Source organism: Cnephaeus nilssonii (genome assembly GCF_951640355.1).
Source record: "Cnephaeus nilssonii genome assembly, chromosome: 4".
Classification (NCBI taxonomy): Eukaryota; Metazoa; Chordata; class Mammalia; order Chiroptera; family Vespertilionidae; genus Cnephaeus; species Cnephaeus nilssonii.
The window spans coordinates 19,052,985-19,080,832 of NC_137075.1; positions in this window are offsets into that span (position 1 = coordinate 19,052,985).

Genomic DNA, 27,848 nt, shown 5'->3' on the forward strand with positions numbered 1-27,848 from the left:
TGCCAGCCCTAATGTATAATGTTCTTTATACATTAACTCTTTACCTATTGTCCCAAGCTCACTCTTTGCTAGAATTTCCCCCTGCAGCAAGTATTTCAAGTCAAGTATTTCAAAGAAAATAGAGGCTAAATAAAATCCCACAAAGCAAACCTGTATACTAGGCTGATAAGAGAAAGAGCAGGAAGTGGTCAGCCTGGTGATTATTAGAGGTCATTTGTAGCGAGTTAAGAGAATGAAGCTGAAAAACAAACCCTGCTTTATCACTAAATTGCATGATGCTTAAGTGGTCGCCGTGACTCAGATCCAATCTGCCTTAATATAGCTGAACTCAAGCCTGCTCTTTCCGGTAGAGAAGCCATTGCTCATTTATTCTTCCTTCTGCCCTGTGCAAAGAGGAGAGGGCTCGGGAAAATTTTTTCACCAGGAAATGAAAATGCTTTAAATTTTCCTAAAGATTGAAGGTATTTATTTAACTAAGCATGGTTAACATATAAGATGGTCATCATGGAGATGACCTCCAATGACCTCAAATGATGTAAAAAGAGCAGAAAACTGTCACAGGTTCCGTGTCCCCTGATGGAGATCATGAAAGGCATTTCCTTTCCCTTCCGTCTCTTAAAAAGTGAGAGCCTATGATGTGCGTGATATATAGCCATTTCTTCACTGGCTTCCTCTTGTCTTTCCTACTTTCTTTGTTCCTTTGGCCAAAATATTTTTACCTTTATACATTCACATTTATTTTATCTTTTTATAATTCTGTAAACAAACTTCATTCTTTCTGGACAACCAATGCATCACTAATAAACATGCTGATGGTTACCCTGTGGGGCACCTGCTGAGCCAGGTCAGGTGTTTATAGATGTGTTCACTCTCTCTGTTTTGATTTTCAGTGACTGAGTCATACCAGTACTTAAATATTTTTCATATGTATGTGTACTTGCACAGGGTTGGCCCATGCTTTTAAAAACCTTTGTTCTTTAGGGTTCTCAAATACCAAGAATGCAAGGAAATTAATCCCTCCCCCCAAAGTAAAAATACATATTCCAACTACATATCTTACAAAATACCCATTTTGTATGGCCTATAGTAATAATCATGATTTTAGGGACTCAACGAAGGACTGAAGGCCATTAAGAATTTAGCTGTCACTCAAAATTAGAATTGCTCAAAAGAGGAAGATTCTACATCTCTGCTATGTCAGCACCTCGTGATGACCCTCAGGTCTAGTCCCATCCATCTGGGATTTGCCCATGTCTTTTCAAAGGGGTCTTCTCACTAATCATACCCATAGGGTTATAAGACTGTCCTGGTCAGGGTTGGTTTACAGAAGAGAGGAATTACTTTCAAAAGAAAACAGTTTTAAAAAAGATTCAGGTGCTTACGAAATCATTGGCAGAGCTAGAGGAGCAGGCTTAAGGTTGGAGTCTGAGGAATGGCTCTCATGAAACCCCTTCTGAACTGTCCTACCATGGGAACTGCTTCCTTTGCGACAATCAGTGAATGTGGCAATCAACCCTCTTAGCTCTGCTCCAAGTCCTACCTCTCAATGCCTACAAAGCTAGTGACTGAACACGAGAATTCCACTGTGGAAAAAACTAGTGTCTTCACAACTCTGTTTTCTAGAAGAGAGAAATGAAGAAGAAAAAGAAAGGTTGAAATGTGGCCTCTAATTTCATGTAAATGCATTTGATTGGCCAAATCTAATCACATCTGGGCCCTTATTATAGGAGTCCAGGACATGAAAATTTTAACCTTCTAGTATAGTTTCACCCTGTAGGAAAACATATTAAAAGAACATTTTTCAAATTATACATTGTAAATTACTTGGGAATCATAAAACCAATTTATTTAATGGGTCATGAAATAAATGTATTTTTAATGAAATGGAATTGGGTAGAATATATTCCTATGTAATAAAAGAGGATTTTCTTACACCTTTCATGTCAGGGTTGTGTGTGTGTACTGGGTTATGTCTTCAGGTGATCCTATGGTCCATATGGTCTAGGGCAGTGGTCGGCAAACTCATTAGTCAACAGAGCCAAATATCAACAGTACAACGATTGAAATTTCTTTTGAGAGCCGAAAACCGACTTCTGCGCATGGGCCACAAAGTTTCAATCGTACTATACGTGTGCGCCCACACGTGGTATTTTGTGGAAGAGCCACACTCAAGGGACCAAAGAGCCACATGTGGCTCGTGAGCCACGGTTTGCTGACCACTGGTCTAGGGTCAAAGAAGCTCGATACCCACTGCATTACCAGGAAGGCAAACTGGACTTTGAACACTAATCAAAATATACAACATAAACTCTATTTGATGAATTTGTAAACTGTGTTAGTTTTATATGTCTGCTGTAACAAAGTACCACAAATGCAGTGACTTAAAACAACACCAATTTTTTATGTTACAGCTCGGTAGTTACGAAGTCAAAAATGGGTCTTATTGGGCTAAAATCAAAATGTTAGGTCTGCATTCTTTACTGGAGGCCCTATGGGGAGAATCCAGTTCCTTCTTCTTTCCAGTTTCAAGAGGCTGCCCACATTCCCTAGCTCATGGCCCTCTTCTTCCGTCTTCAAAGCCAGCAACACAGACCAGCTCTTTCTCAGATTGCTATCTCTCTGATTGTCTTATACTTCCATCATCCCCTTTTAAGGACCACTGTGATTACATTGGGTCCATCTAGCTAATCTAGGACCATCTTCCTATTTTAAGTCAACTGATGAGCAACCTTAATAATTCCATCCTCAACCTTACTTTCACTTTGCCACCTAGCCTAACATATTCATAGGTACCAGGGATTAGGATGTAGATATCTTGGGGTGGGAGGAGGGGCGACACCATTCTATGTACCACATTAACCAAAACAAATTAAAAATGGGGAATGCCTAAGTGTCTTATAAAATAGGGAGGAAAGATACAACTGATCTTGCAATGAAGATGTCTCTCCTCTCCAACACTTTCAGAGTCAAGTGAAATAAGAAAAATACATGATTTTCCTTCAAGACAATACATAAAAACATATCTAATTTCATTAGACATTTAACATGCTCTCTGTTGGTTCACTGTTATGAACAATATTGATAATAGCTAGCTACCTTTTGTTCCTCCTCCCCACCTGCATCAAATTTTAAATACCTCTTTACTTCAAGGTAGACCAATAAATCCATCAGCAAGTTTATACTATGTTTTATATATGTACCCATTCCTCTCCTACCATTTTTAGAGTTGTGCTGTACCTACACTGTCAGATCATTGCTATAATATATCTACAGTGTTTCCCTTAACTCTATCATTTAGTCTAAGTGTGACAAGTAATTGTATTTTCAATACTCACAGATCAATATGTTGTCAATATTCTCCAGTCACAATAATAGTCTGAAGATTCCTCAGGAAAAAAATTTGAAAACAATATCCCCTGATGCCAGATGTTGGGCATGATTTAACGCTGGTGGTCTTGATCCAACATCTAGAAGGGTTCAGGAATCTGGAGAAAGGGCTGTGTGTAGATTAAATAAGAGTCCAGAGACAAAACATCATTTTGAAAGGCATATTGGGAGAGGCAGAGGAGCCTGGCTAAAGAAACCAAGTTCTCCTTGTCTCAGGACCCCTTGCTTTTTATTAACACAAATTGTCCTAAGGCAAGGCGGAGATATACACATCAAAGAGTAGGGTTTCATACAGAAGCATTGTCAGATTGGGGAATAGCCTACAGCTGTTCATGTGTTTGGTCAGTAGGAGGCAATAACATGTAGATTAAGATGCCCTGAGCTGTCTGGCAGTAAACAATCATCCTTTTCAGGTTTGGGGAAATGCCTTTAGCCATTCCGAACAGGCAATAACATATATGATTCAGCCCTTGTTGAGTCCCCAAGTTCCATCAACCTTTTGATGAAACTCTTGCAATTATGACATGCTGGAACTGGCTTCTGGCACCCTGAGTTCTCATAAGAGAATCTATGGCCATTATGCTTAATGATGGTCAGTTTGGCAAAATATAAAACTCTTGACTTACACTTCTTTCCTTGAGTATTGTAAATGTTCTATTTTGGCATAAAGTATTGCTGCAAGAAAAAATTTAACTATGACTTTTTCTCCGTTATAAGTGACCAAATGTCTTTTTCTTACCAATCTAATAGTTTTATGAGAATATGTCTCAGTGTTAGCTATTCTGGGACAATTTTCTCATAAACATAGTGTCATTTCAAGGCTTCTTTTATTACAAACAAACAAAACAAAAAACCCCAAGGAAAATAGCAAGTGTTGGCAAACATATAGAGAAATTAGAACCTTTATGTACTGTTAGTGGGGATATAAAGTCACAGCAATTATGGAAAACTGTATGGCAATTCCTGAAAAAAATTGAAAAGAGAATTACCATATTATTCTGAAATTTCACTTCCAGGAATTGAAATAATCTCAGAGAGGTATTTGTAAATACATGTTCATAGCAGTATTATCCACCATTTGCCTACAGATGGAAGGAAGTCAAGTGTCCACTGGTGGTTGAGTGGATAAACAAAATGTAGACTATACATACAGTGAAATATAGTAGTCAGCTTTAAAAAGGAAGTTCTGACATGTTACAACATGGGTGAAACTTGAGGACATTATACTGAGTGAAATAAACCAGTCACAAAAAGACAAACAAGCTTGATTCCACTTATATGAGGTTCCTATCTAGAGCAGTCAAATTCATAGAGACAGAAAGTACAATGGCTGTTGCCAAGGGCTGGGGGAGGGAGGAATGGGGAGTTGTTTAAAAGGTATAGAGTTTCAGTTTGCAAGCTGAAAACAGTTCTGCTGATTGGTTGTACAAGCATGCATTTAACACTACTGAACTCTACATGTAGATGAGGATGGCAAACTGCATTTTTAATGTCTTTTACAATTTAAAAAAATATTTTAAAGTTGTTGTTTTTTTAATATCCCAGACTTGGTATGTCCTCCAAGGTGAGCAAATAGATCTACCCAGGGGCTCAAGCCAAGGAGGGGTCCAGGAGTCATTCTTGACTCTCCCACTTCACACCCAATCTATCATCCTATCATGTGATTCTTTTTTTAAAATATGTTTTTATTGATTTTTAGAGAGAGACAAGGAGGGGAAGAGAGAGTGAGAGAGAGAGAGAGAAAGAGAGAGAGAAAGAGAGAGAGAGAGAGAGAGATCTATCAGTTGCCTCTCTTATGATCTGGATTGAAACTACAACCTGGGCATATGCCCTGACTAGGAATCAAACCAGCAACCTTTCGGTGCTTTGGACAATGCTCAACCAACTGAGTAACACTGGCCAGGGCCTGTGATTCTAGATAGCTCCTAAATCTACCCACTTCTTTCAGACCCCACTGCTTTAATCCTAGTTCTCTTACATTATTTGTCTCCCTTTCACTCATGTTGGTGGCAATCCATTCACTGTACTTCAGCCAGCCAGAGTGTTTTAAAACAGAGAATGGATCACATTACTTCCCCAAGAAAATCCAAATTCCTTGAACAGGTTTACAGACTAGGTCTACATAATCTGGTCACTAGTGATTTTCCCAGCCACATCTCTTACCACGCCATCCACTGACTTTTCATTATGGCCATCATACCACAGATCTGGAGGTTAGTCTGAGCTACAGGTGAAAAAGGCACTTTAGAGAGATGTTCATATAGCCCAAGCCCCTTGCTCTTCTGCCCTGCTGCACTACTTAGCTATATGTAATCTTCATTAAATGGTTTTTTATTTCTGCTGCAAAATCTTCAGCCATGACCCACTAGGCCTCACAAGCACATTAATATTAAGAAAGAAGCTGTAATGGGCTCTTAACAATATAATTCCCCAGGAAAATAGAATATATTTCAGTCTCCAAAATGCACATTTTTAAAGTGTAATAATAAAAAGATAATTCAGTTCAAGACATTTCCAATCACAGTTTTCCATAATCCTCTCTCTCTTGCTTTCTATTGTCCTTACTCCCTCTTCATGTATCAGTAATAAATAATGATAATAATAGTTACATTCCTCACACTCAACTTCACATTCCTTTGGCACAGGTTTCTTTTGAAACTTTGTCTTATTTCTTTAGGTTGTGTATTTTTCCCCCCTTTCATCATCTTTCCACTAGTCTCCAAGTCCCCTGGTAGTGCTGATGCCTGGAGGTTAATGTGTCTCACTGAGAGCATCAAGGGGATGGTGCTTTTTAGGCTTTCTTGTCCTCTTGATCTGTTTGTAAAGCTATACTTTGCTTTTTGAGAATAGAAATAAAGAGAAGCATATATCAAATAAATTAGAGGATTGCTTAAAATTGCTGGGCAAATGGAAGCCCCTAAACTCAATAATAAACATAGTTGTTTTTGTTTTTTCAAATAGCACTCTTGTGGGAACTGAGAGTTTATTTTTAAAATTCCACTCTTTTCTCCCTAACTCCCTATTCTCAAAGACTTCATCCAGTCTCAGAACTGCAACTCTAAATTCCATCCTGCAAATTCACAACACTTTATCATTGGGCCTGACATTTCACCCAAAATCTATTATTTCCAACCATAGTGAAGACATTTCTCATGGGGTTCCTGCCATTTCCAAAAGCATAGCATTTCTGATTTTATTTCTTCCCCATCTATAACTCATACTCTTTGTTTATAGTATTACCATTCTCCCAGATACTCAGGTTCAAGTTATCCTCCTAAACACCTAATATGTGCCAGGAGCACAGAAATGGGGTATAATCCTCACCCCCAACATGTTCCCAGTCCAGCCAGGAAGAGTGACAAATAAATCAGAGGGTGGCTGCCAAGATCTGGAAAGGGGCACATTGTGATCACCATTTACTTTTCCATTCTCTTCATCCCTGATATTCAACTTTTCACCAAGTGCTGCTGTCTTTTAATCCAATGTGGGGTTGTTGTTTTTTTTAATGTATTTTTATTGATTTCAGAAAGGAAGGGAGAGAGAAAGAGAAATATAGAAACTTCAATGATGAGAGAGAATCACTTATTGGCTGCCACCCACACAACCTGCACTGGGGATCCAGCCCACAACCTGGGCATGTGCCCCCACCAGGAACTGAACCATGACCTCCTGGTTCATAGGTCAACACTCAACCACTCAACCACTGATCTATGCCTGCCAGGCAATCCAGTGTTTATAAGATTCACTAGAGGCCCGGTGCACGAAATTCGTGCACTGGGGAGGGTGTCCCTCAGCCCAGCCTGCACCTTCTCCAATATGGGACCCCTCTCACAATCTGGGACCGCTGGCTCCTAACCGCTCACCTGCCTGCCTGATTGCCCCCTAACTGCTCCCTTGATGGCCTGATTGACACCTAACTGCTCCTCTGCTGACATGATTGCCCCCAACTACCCTCCCCTGCTGGCCTGATCATCCCCAAGGCTTTTATTAGTATAGATATGACCCTTCACAGAAAATTTTACTAACCCTGCTTTACAATAAGGGCTTGACAATTGAATCATTAGGACCAGACACCAAGATTTCCTTTTTTTGAATAGTGGAGGGAATAATTACCTTGTCTTTAAGTTGCCCTGAAATTAAAATGAGATAATGACTTAGAAAAGTATAAAAGCACCATATAAAGACAACTGTCTTTTTCATGTACTGAAAAGATAATGAAGTGGTAAAATGAAAAACATTATTTTTATTCTCCCCCTTCCTTCCTTTACAGCCTTTACTTAAACTTTGAAATTTATAAAAATTTCACTCCAAATTTCATTTCTTTACATTCAATATTATTTTGTATTGGTTTCAGGTTTTATATTAGTTACAGAATAGTGGTTAGACAATCATATACTTTACAAAGTGTTCCCCGATATTTCCAGTACCCACCTGGCATCATACCGTCATTACAACACTATTGACTATATTTCCTATTTAAGTGACAATGGGTTTACAGGTTTCTTCCAGTCTTTCTTTTGTGTTGTTCACCTTTATTTTTCTTTCTCACTTCTTTCCTCTTTTTCCTTATATAGTATCTCAATTGGCCATCAAAACTCAGTGAAGGCACTGGGACACGCTTAATCCATTTTACAGACCAGGAAACTGAGGCCAATTCCAGTTGGCTGTGAAACTTGACTCAGCACACAGGAAGCCCTCAGAGCCATGCTCTCTGCCCTTCCTAAGGGGCAGCCGCCGGGCAAACAGAACAAACCTTCCTGCCAGGCTTCCGAGCCTCTTTCTCAAGCACCTCTTCATTGTGGACGCTCCACATTCTTTCCTCTCCCCAGTCCCCTGCCCCCATTCTTTACTGCCCCCGCTTCTCCGGAGCAGGTGGAAGGCTTTGCACTCACCACCTAGGCATGCTCTGCCATGGGGCAAGGTGGCGTGGGCTTTTGGGTTAAGGCAGGAGCAGGAGTCACTGCCTCTGAAGGGCAAAGGCCGCCTGGGCGAGGCCAGTTAGCACTGGGAGCTTCTCTGAGTCAGTCAGGTACCCTGCAGTGCGGCACCCCTTCACCGAGGTTGTACCGCCCCTCAACCCCCGCCTCAGGGGTGAGGGTCCTTGCCCCTCTGCCAGGGAGTCCTTCCATGCCCCTTGATCCCTGGCTGGGCCCACCCGCAACTTGGTGCCACTGCAGAACCTCTGTCTCTCTGCAGGTGAGGCAGATCCCTGTCCTCCGTCTCTGTGAAGCTGTGCATCTGTGGCCAGAGGCCCGGTCTGGGTCTCAGCAACCCCATCCCTGAGATATTCCTAGGGCACTGCGGGCTTGGATAGGCGGGCCCAGCCGCGCCTCCCAGGGGCGGCAATGTTCCCAGGGCCCCGCAGGAGTGGTTAGGCAGGCCGCTGCCCCCAGCAAGGGACCCAGACCCCTCCAGTGGCATCTGGCGCTGCCCACCCCTCCTCCCCGGGCCGATGGACTGGTACCTTGTGGGCGGTGTCTAGCGCTGCCTGCTGTGCCTCTTCTGCCCCCAATGGACCCATGCTGCCTGCCCTGCCTGCGTATGCAAATTAACCATCATCTTTGGTGGGTTAATTTGCATACTCACTCTGATTGGCTGTGGGCATAGCAGAGGTACAGTCAATTTACATATTTTTTATTATTAGGTAAGATTACTGACACCGGTCTTCTTTCCAACATGAAATCTTCAAATTGTGTTTCCCACATTCTATATTCAATCAATCCCAAGTACAATCTTTGTTGGTTTGGTTTTGTCTCACTGGTTCATTCCTCCTCTTCACAGAGCTGCCAGGGCATCGCTTCCTGTCATGGGTACACTAGCATCCTCCTTTTAAAATTTTTCCACGTTTTCCAATCCATCCAGGACATCAGACTGAATTTCCTACAGTGTTACATTCACAAACTATTCCCTGTCTCAAGAACCTGGTGTAGATTTGATCCTATCCATGATGGGGAGCCTTCAAGGAGTCCCATTCAAGGCCCACTCCAGTACCCCCAGCTATTCTCCTACTAATCTTCAAAACTCTACTCAGGGGTGAGAGCCGGGGCTCAATTACAAATGCGTGCCTTTGATGAGCACCGTTAGCCTGACAGCTCTTGTGAATCTATTCAAATTCTGCTTGGCCTTTAAGGCCAAGCTCAGGTTTCACTTATTTTCCTAATTACTATAACTAAACTTAATTGTTCCTCCTCCGACTTCATCCAGAGTTACTCCAGATTCCCCAGGCCATTCAAGGCCCAAGGGGTCTGGTTAATATTGGTTCTGTCTTCCCTGTTGTAGAGATGTAAAGTTGATCAATGGCCTTTTATCTTTTTTGTTTCACAAATTATTTTAGTAAATTTTGAGTTTCCAAATTGAGTAAAAAAGAAGAAAAAGAAATGGCTCAGTCTTAAATAGATAAATACTTTAAAACTTGAGGTGTTTTGAGACAATATCAAGTACCTCCCAGGTTACAAATGGAATAAAAATGCACTGCCCAACCAAGCCATCCCTCAGAAAAATTATCATAGTAATAACCTCAGCCTTCCCTTCCCCTGCTTCCTTTGCACCCTCCGGCTGACTTTTCTGACTAGCACTTTTAAGATTTTACCTTTCCTGCCAAAACTTGCTCTCCAGAAAGGATCTCATGAGCCAGGTATAATAGCAAGAATGCTGGACTAAGAGTCATAATGTGGTAGGCAGTTAGATAGACAGAAGCAGAACAAGGATGATGGGCCAGGTACAGAAGGCCACCAGGTGGAAAGCCCCAGGTGCCTACCAAAGGATAATTGCAGGGTGGGACCTCGCCCCCAGGGTGACCTTTCCTCCCCTCCCTTACGGCTGGTCATGCAATTTGGACTCCCTGACCTTTTCCTTCCCAGAGATAACATCAAAGCCTCAGTTGTATTTCAGCTCCTGACCCAGAAAAGCAGCAAAAACAGACAAGTGACCCTGTAGCCGACCTCAGGACCAGCTGCTTTGGATAATGATCCTCCGCTCTGGAGTGGACAAATCAATCAGTGGAGACCTAGACCCTGAAAGGACACACTTGGAAAGCTACTGAATATTCTATTGAGATCTCTCCCTGGGACCTCCCTTAAAATCTCCACCCTTAAAACCCTAGGGCGGAGGACCCAGCATGCTCTTCCTCCTGGGAGCACACCTGTACCTTTCCCTTCTCCCTCCTTCTCCCCCTCCCCTAAGTCAGGTCACTCCCAAGCTCCAAGGGCTTTTCCTTTATCTCTATAATTTGTCTCCTAAGCCCATTTCTTCTACAAATTACTTCTACTTCTGTGACTTTCCAAATAAATGTTCTCTTATAGTTTGAATCTTGGTTCTGAATTCTTTCCTAGCTAGAACTCAAGTACTGAGGTTGCTAAACCCAGGTCCAGTCTGACCCCACCTGGTGCTGTTTTCACCACCTCCAACATTAAGATCTGCATTCTGGTGCCAGTTATAGAAAGAGTCAATGTCAAGAGAAGTCTCTTCACTTTTGTGCCTCACTTCCTTTGTCTGTGAAATAAGGAAATCGAACAAGACTTTTCTCTAAGGTTCCTCTCAGTAGTACATGACACTACTGGTATATACATGGATACATGGTTATCATTAACCAGTGACTTATAAGTAAGTCCTGAGTTGTTATTTCTCCTTGGAGTTATTTTATTTTAGTGGGCCTAATACTATAAGCAAAATAAATGAATTTATGTTTTCTCTGGCTCTTCTAAAAAAGAATTTGGGAAAGGAAAAAAAGTGAATACTGAACCCAATGGGTGGCTTCTTCCACATGAGGTCAACCTGGCTGCCCAATTAGTCCACAGCAGTAACATGACTATCAGGTAAAAACAAGGGTTAATAGTTCAGTCATATAAAAACAAGAACAAAACTTTCATTTCAAAGCATCCATTGGTCCAACAATAGTTCATAGTTGTTTCTGAGTTCAATAAATAACATTATTGGTCTAGCAAAGACATTTCTGTAATTCTTCTTAAAAAAATATTTCAGAGATGCTTGCCATGTCATGGGGGTTATAGGAGCTCACTAATTACTGTTCCAATAATCAGCATGGTTATGGTTATGGTTAAGGATTAGGGTTAAGGTTAGGAAGTTGAAAAAAAAATCCTAAATAGGAATATCATAGACACTCGCTTTTGCCTAATACCAGAAAAGGCCAGTGGAAGCAGGTATTTGACTCTGAAGTACAGCTTCTGGAGAAGTCATAACCTAAGGATTGAGTAATACCTCCTGGAAAATGAAAGGCTCAGTGACCCCCAAGGAAGTCCCAGATCCAACATCCCAGGTAAAGGGCAAGGACATTGCTTGTTTCACTGGAATGATGGGTACAGCTACTCATCTTGTTGAGTCAGGTATTTCTTTATCATCCCTATGTTATAAGGGTGAAGATCATGACCATAAAACAAAAGGAATTATGAGAGAATATTTTCCATCAAAAAGCACCCAGTGAAGCATGTAATTAAGTAGAAAACTCAGTGATTGCTTATTGTATCTGTACAGAACAGGACATTGGTTTAATGGCTTTATATAAATGGGAAAAGACAACTTGGTAATTGACTTAGTACAACAGTAAACAATGTAGAAAATACACTTCTGGAGGCAACGGTCATTGAGAACAGTCCCAGGAGTGTTGAACACTTAGGGATGCTGAACACCAAGAAATGTATAGAGTCGAACAAATTATTCTTTAAATAATAGATGTATTTTAAAACAATAAAAATTTATAAAATTGGCTGACTTGATAGCAAACAACTAAGTTTATCTCTTATAGTTCCAACCATAAGCCACTTCTTTCTTCTAGAAAAAAATGGAGAAATATTCTCTGGACAGAACCAGATGCAATGTGTTAAAGGAGAGCAGGAAATCAGGAAATGCATTATTAGTAAGTTTAAGACAAATGTTTGCACTCTCATCATAAACATAAATGCCACTTTGTCCTACAAATTAAATCTCACTGCAACTCCAAAAGATCTATATATATATAAGGCTAACATGCAAAGTGTTTCCTCGAGAGTTCAACCAGAACAGTTCAATCACTCGCTATGATGTGCACTGACCACCAGGGGGTGGCATGGAACATGGCAGGCAACCAGCTGCAGTGGTGGGGTGCTGAGGGAGTGAGGGAAGGAGGAGGCAGGGAGGCGGGGTTGTGGGGAACCTGATCGGCCCTGATTGCTGGCCAGGTCGAGGGACCCTACCCCGTGTACCAGGCCTCTAGTCGTGTAATGTTTTAAGAAGTTCATGAATTTTATTATATCTAAGTCTACCTACAATAAATAGGTCATTGACTACAGATTGAAAATATTTCATAATGTGGAAGAGCTTGTTTTAATATGAGGAACTGAAAGCTTTGGCTGCTCTGTACTGTCTCAAGCTATAGAGCGGAAAAGAAATGAAATGACATAAAAACTCTGAGACAGAAAGCAATGATGTCAGAATTACATCATGTTACAACTTCCTGTTCCAACCTAAGAAGTAGTAACAAAGTAGTAAATGAGAATTCTGAAGAAACAGTAGTGGCAGGAGAAGGAGAGCAAGTATTAGAATAACATAGCATGGGGGGTACCTGTCCTTTCTCCTTTCTCCTCCTACAAGACTTCTACACCTTGCTCTTTTACCCCATGCCAAAATAAACTTCTATTATTATTGTACTAGAGGCCCGGTGCACGAATTCGTGCACAGGTGGGGTCCACTGGCCTGCCCTGATGAGGGCCATTGGGCTGGGCCAGCAGTGGGGAGGAGATGCAGGAGGTTGGCGGACCCTGCCCCTGATTGGGGGGGGGGGGGTGATCAGGGGCAGGGCTGGCCAGAGGGAGGGACCGCAGGCAGTTGGTGTACGTCCCACCCAGCTGCGTGGCGGGAGGAGGGAATGTGCTTGCACGCTGGGCCAACCTGTCCTGTTCATCCCAATCATTGTAAGCAGGTGGAGCCAGGGCAGGGTGAGAAGGGGCGCCCAAGGCCAGCCAGGGGTGCAGCGCAGGAGGAAGCTTCAGTGGCTGTGGCAACAGCATGAGCACAAGGAGGCAGTGGCTGCGGCGCAGGAGGGGCGGTTACCCCTCACAGGTTAGTGAGGGGCAGCAGTGGCGTGCAGGGGTCACAGTGCACCCCCATCGCATGCCCAGGGAGCCCTCTCCACACCTGCCTCACAGTAATGTCTGTCAGGCAGTCTGCAGGGCTGGGCTGGAGTTGGGGGTGGGGGGCGTGGCTGCCCCTAGGGCGGGTTCTTCCAGGCAGGCTTTTCCTCAGTCTTCATTCTCTTTGTCGTGCATTCCTCCCACTTCCCAGCCGCATTTGTAATTTGGTGCTCTGGAGGTCTGTCAGGCCTCAGGGCAGCTCTTGGGCACCTCAGAATGGGAGAGAGGAGTGGGGGGGGCGATCGGGGGCAGGGCTGGCTGGGGGGAGGGGCCACGGGAGTTTGGGGGGGGCTGATCAGGCCTTGATAGGGCCGGTTGACCGCCACAGGGCACGTCATAGCGACCCATCACTCCGGTTCTTCTGGTCGTTCTGCCGTTTGGTCACTGGGCTTTTATATCTATAGATTGGGAATAGAATCATATAGAATACAGACAGCTAGTTGCAGGAACATGGTAGGGCCTTTTGCTTCCCAATATGAATCCATTTTATAGAAAACAAAATCAGAGAACTAACCAACCAAGGAACAGAAAAAATTGTGTAAGATGGAATCATTTTTAAGTTACTCTCCACTCCTTAATTTTACCACCTTAGCTTATCCTATATTTTTACAGTGGGATGGAGAGAAATAATATTCATCCAACAAATATTTATCATTATTATTGTATTATTATTGTTGCTATTATTATTATGTGTGAGGCACCTTGGCCATTACAAAGATGAAACATGGGCTCCTCTGAAAGAACTTGCACTCTCCTTCCCGGAGATTTTTGTCTTCTGTCTTTCACATCACCCTCTTGTTCTGCTCTCATCTTTCTAAGGACATCATTTTTGTGTTTTTTATTTGATTTTTCTAACTTCTTACTTTATAAGCTATCCTTAAGGGAATGCCTTCTTCTAAGTTTTCAATTGCCACCTCTTTTGTCGTTTACTCACCCATCTAGAACACCAGAGCCCAACATAATTCTTAATTTTTATTTCCTTTGCATTCTGGACTATCTCTGCCTGAATGTCCCCAAAGCCTCTCCCCCTTGAAATGTATAAAGCAGCATTTCTTTTCCTGCTCACCATGTTCCTCTTCCCTTCCCTACTCTCTTAGTTTCATTTATTCTACAGGTAAACCCTGAGACAAGAATTTCAGTCCAAACAGTTTATTTGGAAGGTGATGCAGGAGAGATTGTTCGAGGGCTGGACAGAGACAAGGAAGGAAAGGCAGCCAAAAAGCCTTAGCTATCAAACAAGTCACCGGGATAGGAACCTAGAGTTGAATGGCACCCGGGAGCTGTGGGAGTAGAATACACACCTCAGAGTAATCCCACCTGCAGCGCAAAGGGGCTGAGGTAATTACCCAAAACTCCTGTCAAACAATGGCTGGGGGCGGTGCCAGGACCAGAATTCCCCAGCACTTCTCACCTCCTTCAGACTTGTCACCAGAGAACACCTCGGGCATTGGAAATGCACTTGAGCTGTAAGACGTTGCTCTGTGGTTGTGAGCCACCAGCAAGGCTGGCAGACTTCTGGTCAATGCACCACATCATCCGTGACCTCAGCGATGACCTTGTAATCACACATAATGTCCCTCTCTCCTTCGAGCCCCACCCCCACCCCCCGCCACACACGCACATTTATTCAGTCACCAAGATCTGTTCGTTTTACTTCCATCCTGGCATTATCTTTGCCCTTCTCAGTCCTTATGCTGTTGCCTTCATTCAGTGTGCCAATGCCTCTCCTGAAATACAGCCATGAATGGATTCCTAACTGGTCTTCTGTCCCCCAGGCCCCTTCTTGGAGCTGCTAGCAGAGTCATGCATATTTTATACCACCCCTGGAGGTGTGATAAGAGCAGTGACAGCCAACAGGTACTAAATATTCTCCTTCTGTGCCAGACACTGGACTAAGTATGTGACATGCATTGTCTCACTTAAGCCTCACAATAAACTTAAGACTGGTAATGGTTTTGATCCCCATTCTACAGATAAGATCACAGAGGCTTAGAGAAGTTAATGAAGTCAGAGTAATACGATCAGAGAAGGAATCCAAACCCCGGCAGTCTGACTGCAGAACACTGGTGCTGACAGCCATACAGTATCACCCTTGTACTCAGTCATCGGTTTAAAAGGCAAACCCAGTTATGCCATTTTCCCAAGGAAAAGTCCAACCACAACAATGGTTTCGTAACACTTTAATAATTAAAGTCTTAACTTTTACGCGTGACTTGACCCCACATCATACACTGGCCTCCAGTTCCCTCCCTAGTTTATCCTTCTCCGCTTGCACTCACATAATATTAGTTCATCAATATAAGCCACAGGAACAGGAAGCAGTGTATTTGACTAAAACACGGGGTGCTTTGAGGAGAGTTGTAGAAGATAAGCCTGTGTTCATATCAAAGAGGCCGTCTATAAATCACAGATCAAAGAAGTTCTATATCCCTCCAAGAGGCAGTCACCTGCCCTAGCCACCTGCATTTTTAAAACAGCAGTCAGGACTTTCAACCTCACAGTCAGGAGTGGCCTGAGCCAGCTGGGAGGTTAGCTGACTTACAAACCCGTTGATCCATTCCTTACAGTCACCAGCAGGTGTTGTCTGGCTTCCTGCTGTTTCCTTCACCTGCCTACCTTTCTTCCCATGGTATTCCTGCTGTTTCTTTCTCTGCTGAGTCTTTGTCTGCTGCCCATGTCACTGTCACTCTTCCTCTGTTCTGAACTCATAAGTGACTCAATGTCTGTCAAATGGTTCTGCCTTGTATTCTTGCCAGGTAGGTCATTTCATTTTCCCTGAAAGTGGAGCCTGAGTATGTAAGGAGATAGCAAGCATCTAAAAGAAGGCATCTAAACGCCCTTGGGTACCTAGCCTGTAGATGATTTGCAGTAGACAATTGAATGAAGTTAGATGGCCTATTCAAGATTTCTTCCAAACCTATGATATTTTAAATCCTAATGTTCTCATATTTTAAATGCATACTGACGTATAGTAAATTATACATATCACGGTTGAAAGAATATTAAATTCTGAAGGTCAACTAAGGCCTAATTAATAATAAGCAACAGGCTTATATTTCATATGTGAAAGTGACTCACTATCAGTAAAGCAAACATTGTGAAAGTTAAATATTCACAGAGCTGACTGTTATCAGACTAAATGGTGTTATGGGTGGTTAATATTGCACAGGACAATTCTGTTCTTTTAACAGGATGCTAATCACCTGCCAGGTCCCCTGCTCCACCCCTCTTTATGATTCTGCAGATTAGAACTTGGGATATAAACACATGGAGGCCTATTTCCTCCACAAGGAATAAGAAATGTAAGTAGGTAAATAAGAAAATTACAGTTCACAGAAGAATTCACTTCACAGTGTGGAAAGCATACGCAGATTGTTTTAAGTTTGTCATCTATTCACACCGTTAATACCATCATCTGAAGTGATTACAACTTTCTCCCCTCAGGAAAGAGTAGATATAGAATTATATTTCATCATGGAGTCAGCATTTTATCATTGACATGGCCAGGAGAATTGTTAATATTATAAGGGCAGATATTTCTGCTGTAAAATATTACGCAGCACAGAAGTGGTAGAAATTGAAATTGACCCTCAGTAAAAGGATGATGCCAGCGGAAGGCAGCTTTTCTACCCAGTTGTTTTGTAATACAGACTAACGTAGTTGAAGAGTTGACATAGAGTAAGAGATTATTGGTTGTAGGCCATAAATAACCTAAGAATCATGAGCATTTGGGTACTAATGAGCTATATTTTGAAAATGTATAGTTTATGTGGTGGGGGGTGGGCAGGGAGTAGTTTGTATACTATTAAATTTTAGTAAAAAATATTTTATTTGCACATCACACTAAAATATTTTACAATGTGAATTGTCATGCTGTTGTTTTACCATTAGAATTTTTAAATATAATTCATGTTTTTATTTTGCTTACTTTTAAACCAAATGTGTTGATGTATTATAATTTGAAAAGGATATTACCACTTCTCAGAGATACAGAAGGAGTATATTTTATAAGTTCTTATTATTCAGAAGGGAGTCTAGAAATATTAGCATACAAGTCAAAGTCAAGACGGGTCCCCAGAATTTCACAGCGCAGAACACGGATCAGCTGATCAGAACCAGATGGGGAACTTCTTGAAAATACAGCTTCTCGAGCCCTACCCTCTACCTCCTCAATCAAAGTCATTGGGGTTGGCTTCTAGAAATCTACACTTTTATTAAGCACACCAACTGATTCTTATGCACATAAATTTGAGAACCACTGATAGTTCTCAGACACTCTCCCAACCTCCCTCCTACCCCCAATACACTCATCTAAAATCACCAACAGCGCCTAGATTATTCTCTATTCCAAACCAAATTCTCTAGATCAACTTCTGAGAAACAAGTATACTTAACTCATAACACTGACTATTAATAATCCCCCCAAGATATGCTGTCAACATGCTCCAAAAATCTTGGACACTGTTGCTGGCAGGTTTATTTCAAATTCAGCGTTCTATGTTTACATTTTTAATAGGATGACCCATATTCTTTTGGAAATCAAGGCATCTTTCACAATACATGTGAAAATATCTTCAGGAGCACTTCCATTATGATGGATATAAATTATGACAGGTATTTTATATAAATCTGGCTTGAAAAGCAGTAGTAGCCGTAGGAGTATTAGTAATTAATGATTGACTATATTGAATTATTTCCCAATGTACTTTATATTCAAATATCCTTGGACTCTCATTGTATATGTCTGGATTGGTGGTTATATTTAAATTTCCTGTAGGCTTAAAACACTTACGTCAAAGAGTTATCATAGTGCATTATCCCAGGCAAAGCATTGTTTCTTCATATCTTGCCCCTGATTCTTACTCCCAGGCAGCAAATTGTGGATTTAAAGGAAGCCTTTGTCTTTATGGAGTCTCAATTGAAATATATGAATTTTAAATGGCACCATATCAACAAATCCAAAGGAAGGTTCCCTCAAAATGATATGTTATCTAAGATGAATTATGTTTGGCTTGGTTATTCTCAGCTGAAGTAGAAAAGCACATGTAATAAGAGATGCCTACCTGGCAGGTGCTCCAGGCGTCAGGGCTGTGTCAAAGCTCCTCCCAATGGGAACCCTGTGAATTTCCTACTAGTCAGTGTACTGGTGAAGTTTTGGTCCTTTGATACAGGGAAAATTTTTATTTAAAGTTTTGAACATATACTAGCTCTAATAAAAAGACAGATGGCTCCATAAAATATGCAATAAAAGCAGTCTCTAGGGTCTTTTGAAAGTTGAAAATGTGAAAATCATTCTGGTGCCATTTGGCCCCTGAGGTTGTGAATCTGTCAGCATTTCATTTCCCAAATCCTGCATTTTTGTTGTTGTTGTTCTATTTGGGCAACTCTAGTATCCTACATCATAGAAAGGAACACTCTATCTGGAAAACTGTCTTTTCCCACAAAAATGATTATATTTATCTGGGGAATCACAAAACAAGGTGTGTGCTTTTTTGTTTTGTTGTGTTTGTTTTTTATCTCTTCAGTAAGATAAAATGCTTCTTTTGAAATGCTTTTTTTTATTTTTGCCTTTAAAATTTTGTGTGATGGGTGTTATCTATAATAATAAAAGCATAATATGCTAATTAGACTAGACAGCCAAACAACCTTCCGGACGACCTTCTGGATGAAACCAGGGCTGCAAGGGCTGAGGCAAGCTGCTGAGGCTGCGAGGGCCAAGCCCCTTGCATGAATTTCATGCATAGGGCCTCTAGTATTACTATATCATTTTTAATCAGAAAATACCTCACTAACCCCATTTGTTAGATGTTGCATGAAGTTTTCAGGCCAGAAGACAGAACTAGAGATGGAGTCAGGGTCTGAAATGAGTGCTAAACCAGTGCTAAAGGAACACCTGAGAATCAGGAATTCTGTGTCCTGACTACCATTAACAAGCCATGGATTGAGGCAAGGCCATGGAGCAACCCAACCAAATGCTCATCCACTGTTCTGGAGACAGAGTACTGCTGTGTGAACACATGTCATCAGCTGGCATATTACAAAATGTTCCGTCTCCATCCTCAACCAAGCCCTCACCAGTGCTCACAGAGAGGAAATAGTTAAGAGTTCCAATTAAAAAAGAAAAACAGATGGGTTATAAAAGTGAATGAAAAGTCAAAGAAGCACATGGCATTCACTACTCTAATGCGTAAAGCTCACAGTCCTCTGCTATTGATCCTGAGGCCTACTGCATCCTGGTGGGAGAGCTCAACCTGCGGGGTTCCCTAGGCATGCATCAGGTGGCTGCGCATCCCCTGAAACTGGGTGGAAAATTAGGGGCTTATGTCCCTTTTCCTGGAGAGAGAAATCATTCCATGTTTCACAGAGGTTCATGACCAAAATCATTTTTGCATATTATACTAGTATAAGGAAAGGAACGTGACACATTATAAACACCGACCTGGAAGATGGTCTATTCTTTGATTCTACAGTTCTGTGCATGATACACCGGCCATGTAATATACACTCAAAAAGGGGCTTCATGAATAAACGAGTGCATTAACAATGAAAGAACAAACATTCCAGCCTCATTTGGGAATAAGTGGCTGGGCACTGAGAAGCAACCTGCCTGCCTCAATTAGCACAGCTAATCAGAAGCCTCAGTTCCTCAATGAGCCGTGCTCTCTGCTTCCCCACGGCAATTTGTGAACAACATCCCTCTCCTTTTCTTTCTACTAGATATGGTGCTTAGTATTATTGCCCACAGCCAATTAACTTCAATGGAAAAATGAAATCCATCTCAATATCCATTTTTCTAATGGAAAAGTTCGAAGCAGTCTTCTCTGAAATAGAGATGCATGATAAAGGACTTACTGGAATAAGAGTTGAAAAGGAGCGCACTATTCTTGGGCCATCATATTAGAGTTACAGGAACCGGTAACTAGCCAGAGACACTTGTCCATCGGGTCACAGCCAAAGCTCTTGGCTTTCAAGTTTGCCCACTAAGTTGAGAGCCCATTAAACTGTGACTACTGTGGCTCCTGCTCATAAACCAAGAACACAGGTGTCTTTGGTTCAGTCACTGCCGTTGGTATTCTCATTCTGGTTCCATTCCAACCAACAGCTGTCATTTTCGTGCTCCCATTGCTGATGCTCGGTTACCCTGACCATGTTCCAGGCAGGCCCACTGAGAGCTCTCAGAACTGCCTTAGAGATATGTCTGCATCTCCACATTCTTCAAAGTGTCTTGATGCTTATTACGTACAGAAGAGCCATGCAGCTCCCCTCGTCTCCCTGGCTCCAACACAAGACCACTGCTGGGGTCCCATGCAAGAACCAGAGAGGGTTCCTTTTGCTTCTCTGAGGCTGCCATGAGACTTGTGCTGCAGGATGGCTATGTAGACTCTATAAAGCACTTCAACTTCTGCTGTGTATACATGGTCTTCAAAATTTTTAACTGTCTTCCAAGAAAGTTGTGCCTAAAAGGTGGGCCTTGAGCTTGACTGTTTCCTCACTCTAACCTACCTGGGATAGGCCCAAAGGATACAGTTATTTGAGGGCCCAAATGTGGTCAAGAATCATAGGTTCTAGATATGGGACTGACACCAGACTTCCATGGGTCTGATGAAGAGGCAGTTGTGCTATCCCAGTGACATTCTAGGGTAATCACTTTACATAGGCTAATGTATCTGTGTTGGGTATCTGTCTACTGACCTCAGCTCCGTTTAGTTTACCTTACCCTTGCTAAATTCAACAACTACCTATCAATTACCTGTTTTATTACTATACTATGTTAGGCATTAGGAATAAAAGTCTGCACTCCAAAGACATTAGAATTTAACTAGACAATGAGATAATTGTGGTAAAAGGAGTATATTACAATAAAGTGTATTCTATTAGTTAGTATTGTTCTAAAAACAATTGGCCATTGTCATTAAGCAAGAAAATAAATGAGGCAAAAAGTAGAAAGGAAAAGGGAAAATTATTATTGTCTCAAAATGATAAGGTTATATAACCATAAACCCAAGAGAGACAACTAAAATTATATTAGACACAGTAAGATAATTCAGTGAAATCTCTAGTTACAAAATTAACTGCCCAAAATAAATTGTTTTCCTATGTACAAATTGCTAAGAAAATATAATGAAAAGATAAAATAGTTTAAATAAATATAAGAAGTGTGTTGGATCAATGTGAAAAAAATTATAAATTCTAACAAGAGGTACAATGCAAGATGAATAAATAAAAACATACCTGTTTTTCAAGAGGCAATGTAAATATTATAAAGACACCAATTATTATTAAAATAATCTATACAGTTAATGCATTACTATTTTTATAATACCATGTTTCTTGCCAAGTTAGTAATTCACCAAGCTATAAAACTTATATTAAAAAAATGGTACTGGCACAGAAATAAACTGACAGAAATATTTGTAACAAATTTGAGAGTTCAGAAATAGAACAAATATATATATTTTTTTTAAATTTAGTATACAAAACATAAAAGTAGTTTATATCAGTGGGGAAAACATAGATTCATCTAAAAAATGGCCTGACATTTGGGCTAAAATTAAATGCATGGCTATTCCACTCCTTCACCAAAATAAATTCAAGATGAATCAAAGATTTAATTAAGAAAATTTAAAAAACTATTAGATAGTAAAAACAGAGAAAGAAAGTTCTCACAGAGGTTCACAGGTAACAAATAAAGTATAGTGTATACATGGTGTTGAGGAGCTGGAAGTGAGGGGAGAAAGAATGGGTAAAATATAGTAGAGGTATGTCATGCCCTAATAAGAAGCAATGGATTAGCAGTTAATAGAATAAAATAATTTGGTCATTAAAAATGGGCTTATAGTTTTATCTATGACATGTAAAGAGTTTGGGATTCTTCACCTCGACCTTACAAGGAAAAGCTGAACAAATGACTAGCAATGACTTTTCTTGGACCCATGAGAGAACTGAGTTTTGAGGGCAAACCACTACTTCCCAGTCTGAAGAAATAGGAAAATCCAGAGCCACAGCCCAAATCTGCATATCTGTAGCAAAAGCCACCAGAACTATTAACTTGTAGGAACAGGGAAATGATAATTTTGAAGAACTGGAAATAGGCCCTTTCATCTGTGGCAGTGAGGGGGGGAATACTGGGAGAGACACCTTAAAGGGATGAAAAGACGAGCCACAGACAGGAAGAAAATATTTCAAAACATGTATTTGATTTAGGACTTGTTTCCAAAATACACAAAGAACTCTTAAATGTCAATAAAAACAAGCAAACACTTCAGTGAAAGAATGGAGAAAAGATTTGAAAAGACATCTCCCCAAAGAAAATATACAGAGGATAAATAAGCATATGAAAAAACTAAAACCATATCTGACAGTACCAAGAACTAGTGAGGATGTGGCGAACAGGATCTCACATTCATTGTTGATGGGAATGCAAAATGGTACAACCACTTCAGAAGGCAGTTTGGCAGTTTCTTACCAAACCAAATGTCTTGCCATACAATTCAGCCATTGCACTTCTAGGTATTTTCCCACCTGATTTGAAAGCTTATGTCCATGCAAAAAACTGCATGTGACTATTAAGAGCAGCTTTATTCATAATTAACAAAAATTGGAAGCAACCAAGATACTGCTCATTTGAATAAACAAACTGTGGTATGTGCATATAATGGAATGTTATTCAGCAATAAAGAAAGCTACCAACCCACAAAAAGACATAGGTGAATCAAAATGCATATTAATAAGTAAAAAAAAAAAGCCAGTCTGAAAGCTATCTACTGTATAATTTCAGTTATAAGACAGACTAGATGAAACAAATCATGGAAATGGTAAGCTGCCAGGGACTTCGAGGGTGGGGGTGATTAAAAAGGGAAGCACAGAGGCTTATTCTTTAGGATGGTAGAACCATTCTGTATGATGCTATAATGGTGAATGCAAGACATTAAGCATTTGACAAAACCTATAGAACTTTAGAGCACAAAGAGCAGTTTTATGTGTATAAATTCTTTTTAAAAATCAATTTAGAAAGTCACAGGATCCCAAAAGAATCTAAATGTATTACAAATGTATGAAACAACCTCAATGAAGTGATTAGGGCAAAGGGGTTCAGAACAGGCTTCCCCTATGGCAGTGATGGGCAACCTTTTGAACTTGGTGTGTCAAACTTCACCAAAAAACTGAGCATAACTCGGGTAGTGTGTCACTTTGAGGAAAAAACTAACTCCAAGACTCTAGTCGCAAATGTTTGATCCTCAGGAGCAGCAAATGTTTCATCCTCGGCATGCGGCCGCGTGTCATCAGAAATGGCTACACGTGTCAGTGCTGACACGCGTGTCATAGGTTCGCCATCACTGCCCTATGGGGCCACTTTGGGATGTGAATTATTTTGAGTTGAAGGCAATAGAGACCCTTCAGGCTCAGAAGAAACTTCTACCTCTCCCTAAACAATTTAAATGTGGGGCTTTGCTCATAATAAGAGTTATCACCAGAAATAACCTTTTTGACCTATGTATACAGCAGGGCACACATCTAATTACTGAACATCTGCTCTTCTTCTCAGCCTGAGAATGACCTTTCTCCCCTCTGGAGCCCAAGGTGCCTCACCTCATCCTTAGCCCAGAATGTCATGTATACCTCACTTTAACTTTCTGTCTCTGAACTTCTCAAGTATGTGGGGTCCCCATGCACACATATATAAGTTTGGTTATTTTCTCTCGTTAACCTGTCTCGTGTTGATGTAATTATTAGACCACCTGAAGAACCTAGAAGGGAAGGGGAAAGTTTGTTCCCTCCCAACAAGAGGAATAAGGCGCTGACCTAGGTAACTATGGAAATGAACGGAGCCTGTAAGAACAGAGGCAATAAGACCTGTACATACGCGCTATGCTCTAGTTGATAAAAGTTTCTTTTCTCCATTGCAGTATGACTTTACAATTTTGAAAGCATACCAGAACTGAACGATTAAGTGAATGTGTGGCAGATGGTGGGAGTAGGGCATTACAGATAAGCAAGGAGAGAAAACTAGAATGATCCATGTAGTAATGAATCACAGTTGTAAACATCAGTATGAACTCATTAGATCAACTATATCATATAGATGCAGATGGTTAAATATCCAAGTATTTTTAGATAAGTGTATATACATCAGTTAGAATATATGCATATATCTCCTTGTTCTTTCATCTGAAAAGCCCTGTACCAAGATCTTAGTTTTAAATATCATCCTGGGAGAAGTAGCTGATTGTAGGACTGGGGCAGGAAATACACAATATGAGCCTAGAGCAAGCATGTCAAACTCAAAGGCTAACACGGGCCAAATAAATGAGGCATGCAGCCCGCAGGCTGCAAGTTTGACGTGTTTGGCCTAGAGCATGTTATAGTATCAGAAAGTGAGGAGGTATTTTAAAAAATGATGGAGGTATGTCAAAGGGATCCAGGATCCAACTGCAAGAGCTTTCAATGGAACTCTGAGCAACAAAGCTAGAATAATTTGAGCAACAAAAGTAATGAAGTAATATTGGGTTATAACTCAAAGTATAAAGTAAATACTGAGAAGTATTCATCAATCCACACTGATGTAAGTAAGTGATTGAATAAATAAATAAGTTGGGGAGAACCAACAACTTTGCCCAGCAGAAGAATTCCAAATAATTTGTGCAGATATCCCATAGTCAAGGGGATGAGGCCTAACATCCCTCCACTAAACAAGGACGAAGCATAGAGATTTTTCTTCCCTCCTTTCCACAGTATATGGAAAGGGGCAAGAGTGAGAGGAGTAACTTTATAGTGGAGAACTTTGGATCCACAAGAAAATTTCCAAAATGTATTTTAAAAAGCAACAGCTGGATATGATTTTTTTTCCCCAACATAATTTTTCAGGCTATAAAGATTACCTTTCATGCCTTTGAAAAGTACAAACATCTATGCACTTCTAAAAATAGTTTTTTAGAAAGAAAGAAAGAAAATATGCAAAGCATAGCAACCTCTCCCATTGCCCCCACATTCTCTTAATTTCCAACCACACCCACGGAACAGTTGTAAACTCTAAGAAAAGTTATCAACACCATGTGTCTCTAGGTCGAACACAGAGTAGTGAATTAGAAAGACAAAATTAATTTGGTCAATCAAGAAGTGCATTGACTTTCAGGCTTGTTCTTCTGCCTCTGACCAGCTGCACAGTCGGAGACATGCCCCTAATCTGGTGAAAGCATATTATTACTTTGCAGCGCTTTAGAAGGCCGGAAGATACTGAACATAAAGTGAACAGAAAGACAGTAGGGCCTATAGGCTTTGGCTCTCAGATTTAATGGTGTTACACAAAGTTAAAAAGAAAGGGAGGAAGAGAGAAAGAAAGAAAGAAAGAAAGAAAGAAAGAAAGAAAGAAAGAAAGAAAGAAAGAAAGAAAGAAAGAAAGAAAGAAAGAAAGAAAGAAAGAAAGAAAGAAAGAAAGAAAGAAAGAAAGAAAGAAAGAAAGGAAGGAAGGAAGGAAGGAAGGAAGGAAGGAAGGAAGGAAGGAAGGAAGGAAGGAAGGAAGGAAGGAAGGAAGGAAGGAAGAAAGAAAGAAAGAAAGAAAGAAAGAAAGAAAGAAAGAAAGAAAGAAAGAAAGAAAGAAAGAAAGAAAGAAAGAACAACAGGCCCAAAATGAAGTGCCTTATGCTAAGTCCCAGGTCACCAAATCAAGACCTAACTTAATTACAGTTTTATCTCCCCCCAAAATGGAATCTTAATCCAATCAGGAGTTATCTAATCAGCACGAGTTATGAGATCTGCCTGATAGACCCCTGTCTAAAGGAAAGTGATTTTGCAATAACCAACATGCCTGTTGCCTAGAGTAACTTCCCTGTTCCTGTTCCCTTTTCCTACAAAAGTCTTTCATTTTGTACAGCTTCTTAGAGCTCCTTTCTATTATGCTAGATTCAATGCTGCCTGATTTATTAATATTTTTAACAGTATAATTATGAGCTTTATTTGGGTAAATATTTAATGTTAATTTAAATTATGTTCCCCTAGAGAAAAATTAAACTAGGTAGGATCCTTGAAAGTATTACAAGTATTTCTAGTATTATAATTGTTGATTTAGATTACAAATGCTAAGTAGAAAACTCATTGTCCAGAGCCATTTTACTTTACCAATCCAATGTCTTAGCTGGAAAATTTGCTAATAGAAAAGCATATTTTAAAATTACTGCTGAGTCTTTGCAAAGCAGTAAACATAGATGATCTGCTGCCTATCTTAAAGCCTACCACCCATCTCAAATTCACCTGTTCCTACTCTACATCTCCAGGAACTTACTTGGTTAATATCTAGGCTGGGTCCTGGATAAGGAGGTTGGTTCGAAGAAGAAAACCAGAATGACTCCTCTCTCCTTTTCTAATCATATCAAAGGAGGGCAATATATTTGCTAGAACTTCCCTATCATAGTTAAGCTGTGCCTATTGTACAAATTTGCAAATAGGTGCCAATGCTGCCCGATTTAAATAAATTTTTGTTCAAACTTTTAAAATTGTAATATGCTTCAGTTTATCTTTTAATAACAGGAATCCCCATGATGCTACACAATGGGGAATCCAGTCCCAACAAGGACTCTCGGAAAGGATATCAGAATGCCCCTCCCACCATTAGAAAAGTTGAACATCAACTGTGACTGAAGGAGAGCTGGCCCCCAAACAGGTCTACAAATACAGAACAGAGCACAGAAGAGCTCAACATCATGGAAACCAGAACTGTCATTGTGCAGAGCATACTGAGGCAAAGCAAGTTTTTCACATTAGTCCATCACCATCACAAAAGGTAGTGATTCATCTTTGATATCCTATACATTCAATTTTCAGAGTGTGAGCCCCCTCCCAGTGACTTCACTCTGAAATAGAAAACCCACTCTTAGAGAATGTAGCAATTATGATAGTAATGGTTATTTAACTGATATTTATTGAGCACTTAGTCCTGTGTGCCAGGCAATACTGCAAACTCATCTAAACTGATAACAGCCCTATGAGATAGGTATTTTTATTATTCTCATTTTACATCTTGGGAATGGAGACACGGGGAGATCTAGTGCATTAACTGAAGCAGGGCTTTGGTGTGATTTTATGAGGGTCAAAAAGACTTGCAAAGTGAAGTACTCAATGAACATTCGTTTTCTTTTAGCTGGGTAGCATTGATCAGAAGAGAAGTCAATGATGTTGAAGGATGGATTCCAGGCTTAGTTAGTAAAAATACTAACTTTGCACAGTCGGCAAGACTTTCAAACTGTAATAGAAAGGGGGAAACTGTAATAAAAGGAGGAGACTGCAAAGCTTTTGTGTTCTTGGGCTGTTGGGCTGAAAGGAGGCTGATCAAATGGAGAGAGG